We start from the raw sequence: 6784 nt of genomic DNA on the forward strand, positions 1-6784 counted from the left end.
ATCAACGCAGAGTACTAGAGAGAGAGAGAGAGAGAGAGAGAGAGAGAGAGAGAGAGAGAGAGAGAGAGAGAGAGAGAGACGATATAAACATGTATATTTTTTTGTAACAATAAATTTAAATTTCTTTTACAGATATCAGAACGAAGAAGGCGTTATCGCCAACGTCGGCGTGAACGGCGGCAATTACAACCGCCACCGCTACCACCACCACCTGGTGGTCCACCACCACCGCCACCACCGCCACCACCGCCACCACCGCCACCACCGCCACCACCGCCACCGCCACCACCACCACCACCATCACCGCCACCGCCACCACCACCACCACCATTACAACAGCCGCCACCACCGCCACCGCCACCACCACCGCCACTGATACATCTTATACAGAGAGGAGCGAGAGGAGTGAGAGGAATGAGGAGAATGAGAGGAATGAGAGGAGGGGGGAGGGGAAAAAATTTTTATTTTCACTTTTATTGAACTCATTGCAAATTATGAGGATTAAAAATAACCGACTAATTATTTTCAAATAAACAATTTCCAAATTTTAATATAAAATATTAATTCACAATTTATTCTTTAACATAAAAAATTATGAGTAGCCCGTGGAAAAAAATAGCAAGAATACAACCATTTTGTTATATTACATCTTACAAATGTGATCATCGACGAATATTATTAATTTTTTTATTTTGTACATATATATTTTTATTATTAAATCTAATTGCGTAAAAATAATTATGTAAAAAAGCACAAAATATACATATGCATGTAAAAAATGTAGTAAAAAATTAAGAATATTACTTTAAGTAAAGTTTTTGATTATGTGTGCATTCTTTTTCAACTATTTGAAAAAGTTTAAACTTTTAAAATCTTATTATTCTGTATGCAAGTGTACTATGAATAGATAAGCGCATTAGAACTTTGCGCTATGTAAATTTTAACGTCAGGTTTTCCACACTTTTTAATGTCAAATTATAGATTAATTAATTTCACATGTATATGTATTATGTTTTTTTGTTACTTCTACGCAACTAGATCTAGTAATTCATATGAATGAATAATTCAGAATGAATAATTAATAATGTTTACTTTCTCTGTATACCACACCTTTAAGGTGTGATATATAAACGATTGTGCATTTTAATAGTTTCTTTGACATGATTTCGTATACATATTTCGGAAATGCTCGTATTTTTACCGTAGCTATGACGCATGCTTTCGCATTAATATTTTATTGAGCTAATCTCATAGCAATTAACTTAAAGCTTTCAAGTAACATTGACTGGTTACGATCAATTTTCAGATAACTGAACGACGATGTAATGACTGCTGACATTGACAACTTATGTACCTATTATGTTTGATATTAATACTTTTAGATATTCGAATATTTTAAATGTATTCAGATTGTGATCTCCTTTCAAACAATTTTTGCTTAAAATATTGTTTTATATGACATATTCTTATTGATATATTTTGCTATTAAATGCCTCTCAGACACCCTGTACATTTTATAATATTTAAATCTGTATTATATATTGTTTATAGTTTATAATATTAAACATAAAATAAAACACAAAAATATATCAAACAAAATATACGCGCAATATTTGTTTCTATGATTCAGTCTTGTAAATATTATATTAATAGAGAAATAAAACGGCCGCGTGAACGATTGCTATGTAAAATGTTAAATAAGTTATTTGCGCGTATTCTGAAAGTTAGAGTTGCAAGATTATAGTCAAAATCTGTAGATTCACAGACAATATCACGTTTAAAAACGGGACATAAGACATCTTAAAGATAAAAGAGGTCTTAAAAACATTATAATGATGTCTAAAAGACATCTTAATGACGTCTTTTAGACATCTTATATCTCGATTTTAGACGTTTTGTTATCTGGGTTAGATTAAAGCCGAATATGATAAAAATATATCGAAGTACATATTAATATACATAATGATAATTCCTTATGTTACACAAAATATAAGGAGAATAAAATATCATGAATTATGTGTTATGATGTGATACTTTTGTTGAACTGTGTTATCAAATTTATATCACTATCTTAATTTAGCACATACTTTAAAACTTGCGCGTTTATGAGTCGGAGATAAAAGAAATATTTCTTTTTCTTTCAGCCTTTCCATATTGATATCTCCCATATTTCCAAATAAATTAGAAATATGTATAAATAACTTGTAATATATATAAAAATATTCAACAAAAAATTTGATTCTGAACTAGAAGATAAAAGTTTTAAGAAAACAATACAAATACATATATATTATTAATATTATTATATTAATAATATTATATATATTATTTTTTCAAATGCATCCTCTGACAAATGATCAAAGATTATAGTTATTGATTAATTTACAAATTGAGAAGAGAAAGTTTCCAGTGCATTTTACTAATTTATATTATGGAATGTGAATGAGATATGAGAAAATTAATTAATTTTGATATGTTTCAACAAAAAAATTGTCACATACTTTACATATTTCCTGCTTCTAATTTAATATTACTATATAATAGACTAGAAAATTTTAAAAACTATTACATTAATATAACAGGAAATAAAAACTGTATTAAATTTTTATTCAAATAAAGCATTGAAAGGAATGGGCTAATAAGAGCCGGTGCGTCGGAAATAAGAACGCGAAAATGGTCCAAAGAAAGGACCGAAACGATTTAAAGAAATAAAGAATAAGTATACGAAAGTTTGCTTTTTAATTTAAACTTTTATTTATAAAAAAAATGTATTACACAAAAATTTTTTAATACTTTATATTTTTAAATATGCAAATTTTGAAAAAAAAGCACTATTCTCCTTTTTTTCTTTCTCTTTGCAAAATCATATCTTTACTTCTATCCATAATATAACGCTATGAATTATATGCTATATGCTATATGCATAGCACTCATGCGATTTTCATGCGTTATAAATCAAATTTTATAAATAAATTTGAATAACTTTTACATTCTGACTTATTACTATAAGACGATGAGCAGATGTCTAAGGCCGGTATTCATAGTTCGATCTTATATGATCGTTTTGTTTGAGATGCTACGCAGTCATTTGAATAAGATCGGACTATGAATACCGGCCTAAGAGGAAATCTTTATGTAAAAATATCATTTTTTAGATCCGTGTGTGTAGTATTGGTTTTTGTATCTATCTATACTGACGTTACAATCAAATACAAGAAAGACGAAGACAGAATGATACTCTCTCTTTGTCAAGCTGTCAGTATGTTACCACAGAAATTTCCCTATGACTTTTGCTCCTTATAGATCTAGTGAGATTCGTTTATTCCAGATTTTACATCGAAGAAGTTACATAGCTTCGTGAAATTTTTTTAATATATTCTTTATATAATGAAGCAAGTCGGTAAAGAGCCGGATTTTGCATTTTCGCTCTTAAAAATTTATAATAAATTAAATACGGACTCGCAGCTAACCCAACCTTACCCGCTGCTAGCTGCGCATTTCCCCAAGTTTTATGTAAATTTTATTTTCATCTTTTTTTCAAAAAAATAGCTCTTTACCGACTTGCGGACAATCCTACTGATTATAAATATCATGATTTTAATGAGATTCATTCAGTATTTTGGCTAAAATATGGAATAAACGAATCCGTAGTTCCCGGCCGGCCGCTGGAGGTCTCCACCGTGTCTCCTGCCGACCCTTAAATCGCATATCTTCGTTATTAAGAAATATAGGCCGGTATTCATAGTCCGTTCTTATATTTAAGATCGTCTTAAGACCTCGTTTAACCAATCAAATGCTCGCATAGCATCTCTTGATTGGTTGAACGAGATCTTAAGACGATCTTAAATATAAGAACGGACTATGACTACCGGCCATAGTATCTTCAGAGAGAAACATGAGAGCGGCCACTGCGATTCAGCGGACGTGTAAAGTCACTAGATAAACAAAGTACCGCAATCCATAAGACGCAATGTATAAGGATTTGGCGTCAAAATGGCGTCGAAAAGTGTATACGTACACGCACCGGCAGAAATGGTGTCCGGCGTTAGATGTGTGCGAATATAGATGTCTGTGGTGCGAATACGTATATGACAGCCGAAAGTCACGCACACATACGTAACGTTGGCGTCAAAATGGCGGATGATTGCGGTACTTTGTATATCTAGTGACTTTACGGACGCGTGTACTAATGCGCCCCCTGAGAAAGTGTATATAAACTACGTCGTTACGCTCGGTAAAAAGCGTGGTAAATGGTTCGAATCCGTGATATGGTTCATATCCAAACTACTCGGATAAGAACCGAGTTGAGAACTAAACAGATGAGTCAGACAAGGACCAACAATCCATCGCTCTGGCTCTGTCTCACCAACGATGAGCGTCTCGTGGACTCGTGCGGCAGCAGGCACGAGATTTCGCCTTTCGCGCGTAGCGTTCCACGTAATTCGAGAAGGACAAAATTTTATGACGTTAAACTATGGGCAATATATAAAAAATTAAATATATTAAATATAAGGTGTAAAATCAGATTATAAGTTAAATAAAAATTATATCCAGTTTCCTGAGTACATTAAAAAAAATGTTTTCTGAAAGTGCATATTAAAAAAAATTGTTGAATTAATTTTCTAATTAATTCCCGAAAATATTCTAATTTGCATAAATAATAAAAAAAAAGTGCAAGTGACGGGAATTGAACCTGACTCGTAGTACGTACACTTAAGTCCGTGGTTATCACGTTACTGATTGTGAGTCGGGTTCGATTCCCGTTACTCGCACTTTTTTTTATTATTTATGCAAATTAAAATATTTATTCATGTAAAACAAATTTAATTCAACAATTTTTTTAATTTGCGCTTTCAAAAAATAATTTTTTTAATTTACTCAGGAAACTGGATATAATTTTTATTCAACTTATAACCTGATTTTACACGTTATATTTAATATAAAATGAAACAAATAATAAAACGCTTTATTGAAAGTGCAAATTAAAAAAATTGTTGAATTAATTTTGTTTTGACGAATAAATATTCTAATTTGCATAAATAATAAAAAAAAAGTGCGAGTGACGGGAATTGAACCCGACTCGTAGTACGTACACTTAAGTCCATGGTTATCACGTTACAGATTGTGAGTCGGGTTCGATTCCCGTCACTCGCACTTTTTTTTATTATTTATGCAAATTAGAATATTTATTCATGTAAAACAAAATTAATTCAACAATGTTTTTTAATATGCACTGTCAGAAAACAATTTTTTTAATGTACTCAGGAAACTTTATATAATTTTTATTTAACTTATAATCTGATTTTACACCTTATATTTAATATATTTAATTTTTTATATATTGCTCAAAGTTTAACATCATAAAATTTTGTCCTCGAATTACGTGGAACGCTACGCGCGAAAGGCGAAATCTTGTGCCTGCCGCCACACGAGTCCACGAGACGCTCGTCGTTGGTGAGACAAAGCCAGAGCGATGGATTGTTGGTCCTTGTCTGACTCATCTGTTTAGTTCTCAACTCGGTTCTTATCCGAGTAGTTCGGATATGAACCATATCACGGATTCGAACCATTTACCACGCTTTTTACCGAACGTAACAACGTAGTTTATATACACTTTCTCAGGGGGCGCATTAGTACACGCGTCCGCTGAATCGCGGTGGCCGCTCTCAGGTTTCTCTCTGGTATCTTTATATTCACAAACAAACTGTTTGTACAAGTATTTTCTTTAAAGTCACTAGATATATAAAGTACCGCAATTGTTCCGTCATTTTGGCTCCAGTACGCGGCTATTTCAATTTTTAATGTATGATAATTGACTTTAGATGTTAGGTTACAAAGTGTACTACGTACACTTTCCGACGCCATATTGGCTTTAACGTGCTAAAAAAAAAAGCATTATGAATTGCGGTACTTTATATATCTAGTGACTTTAATTTTCTTCAACCTCATCTGCCATCTGTTTATCTGTATTTAGTATTATACTTTATTTAAATCTTTATCAGCATCAGATAAATCATATTTAAATGCATTAGTCGCATTAAAATTTAGCTTAAATTTTTGAGTTTTATTATTTTTCATAATAGATGTACTATAATCCTCAGCATTTCCTGAAAAAATATATATATTGAATTAAAAAGATATCAAGAGACACGGTAGTGTCTCGCGCCAAGTCACCTGAGCGTAGCTTTGCGCAGCGACTGCGAGGCATGCCGTGTGTATTATACGCGAGTCGGACAGTTGAGAGTATCATATATTTTTGATACGCAATAACGGCTGAAGCGATCGAGTTCTTATTACGCTCAATCGATACATTGAGTTCAAATTATATAATGAAAGTGTCTTTACTTTTTCTCTATGTGCTTTGTAAACGGAAATATTATAATGTAAAGTTTAATTTTCTAAAAAATTGATTCAAGTTTTGGTTAGGTCATCGACCTTCTCAATGCGCATGTACCAGAAATTGTCCAGTTCGAGCATTCATTGCAAGACAGCGTTGATGTCGCTCCTTGAATGTCATTAGGTTATCAGTTTTGACATATTTTGACATAGTTTGACACATAGGTTAAGTTTTGATGTAGATTAAGTTTGATTGATTCATTAATTAATTGATTAAAAGAGAGTAGAAATTTCTTGTAAATGTGTATGATATGACAAAAATAATTGTTTATAATATAAAATAAAAACGTTATTAAAAATGAATAATCCATTATTAAAAAGAAGATATAAACTCGATACTCGCATATATCGAAGATCGTGTCACCGCTTTATCCGTGATGTTGACTGA

Source organism: Prenolepis imparis, unplaced genomic scaffold (genome assembly GCF_030444845.1).
Source record: "Prenolepis imparis isolate NDT839.2.m4 unplaced genomic scaffold, iyPreImpa1.0 SCAF_132, whole genome shotgun sequence".
Classification (NCBI taxonomy): Eukaryota; Metazoa; Arthropoda; class Insecta; order Hymenoptera; family Formicidae; genus Prenolepis; species Prenolepis imparis.